The 1,323-nt window shown below is 33.0% G+C and overlaps 1 non-coding gene across 1 annotated transcript; it reads right to left on the bottom strand.

Annotated features, from left to right (window-relative positions):
• Window positions 1-226: 226 nt before the first annotated feature.
• LOC143642359 (U6 spliceosomal RNA) lies at window positions 227-333 on the bottom strand. Its single transcript, XR_013155646.1, has one exon. It is a non-coding gene; the product is annotated as a U6 spliceosomal RNA (small nuclear RNA).
• Window positions 334-1,323: the final 990 nt, after the last annotated feature.

Genomic DNA, 1,323 nt, shown 5'->3' with positions numbered 1-1,323 from the left:
TTTGAGTTTTTTGTATGTTTGTTTGTTTGTTTGTTTTTTGGTGTTAAGATTTTTGAGTTCTTTAAATACCTAGAGAGTAGTGCGCTATCTCATGTGCATGTTCTAGAAATTTGTTCCCATTCTGTAGGCTCTCTATTCACTTCACTGATTATTTCTTTTGCTGAGAAGAAGCTTTTGAGTTTAAATCCATCCCATTCATTGTTTCTTGATTTTAATTCCTGTGCTAAAAATTATGGAATACTTCATGAATTTGCATGTCATCCTTGCATAGGGGCCATGCTAATCTTCTCTGTATCATTCCAATTTTAGTATATGTGCTGCCAAAGTGAGCACCTGATCAATGTCTTTTGAAAACTTTTAAGAATCTTAATCCATACCTATGAATGTATTTTCACATTCCTAAGTGTCTTAAGAATACATTTTTTTCCTTGAAATTATGTATTCATAAGCAATACCTTTGGATCCTTGCAGTTACCCAGTGGAATATGTAGTATTGTGAATGCTAATTTGTTTTTGATAGTTTACTGTTCACAAAAACACTTTGACAAACTGTTATAAGCTGACTGTATTCCCCTGTAATTTATATATTGAAATCCCAATTCCCAGTAACTTAGAATGCAATCTGACTTTTTTTTTACAATTTTTTCTTTTAAGTTATTTTATTCTAATTTGTTATACATGATAACAGAATGCAATACAATTCATATTACACATATAGAGCACTATTTTTCATATCTCAAAATACATTCACACCATTAGTGTCTTCATACATGTACTTAGGGTAATGATATCCATCTCATTCCATCTTCTTTTTTACCCCCATACCCCCTTCTTTCCCCTCCCACCCCTTTGCCCTATCTAGAGTTCATCTAATCCTCCCATGCTCCTCCTCTAGAATGAAATATTATTTGAAGACAGGATCTTTAAGGAGATAATAAATTTAAAGTAAGATCATTAAGGTAGGACCTTTTCCAATATATCTTGGGTCCTTATAAGAAGGGAAAACTTGTAGACACAAAAATTGACATTGGGAGATGATATAAAGAGACACAAGAAGACAATGTCAACCTACACACCAAGGAGTATGCTGGAACATTTTCTCTCCTTCAATGCTCAGAAGGAAACAACCCTGGAAGTTTGGACTTGTGTTTTCCAGAAGAGTAAAATGATAAATTTCCACTGATTGAGCCATCCAGTTTGTGATTATGATAGACATTGTCAGCTGATACACGCACCATCTTATTTGATGATTATATGTCCATCATGTTTTTCATTGCTATTTTCATTTAAGTGAAAGAAGGAAATGTGTACTATTAGATTTTT

The sequence above is a fragment of the Callospermophilus lateralis genome, chromosome 11 (genome assembly GCF_048772815.1).
Source record: "Callospermophilus lateralis isolate mCalLat2 chromosome 11, mCalLat2.hap1, whole genome shotgun sequence".
Taxonomy (NCBI): Eukaryota; Metazoa; Chordata; class Mammalia; order Rodentia; family Sciuridae; genus Callospermophilus; species Callospermophilus lateralis.
The sequence above is the reverse complement of the archived record's forward strand: the minus strand, read 5'-3'. Positions and strand labels throughout refer to the sequence as shown.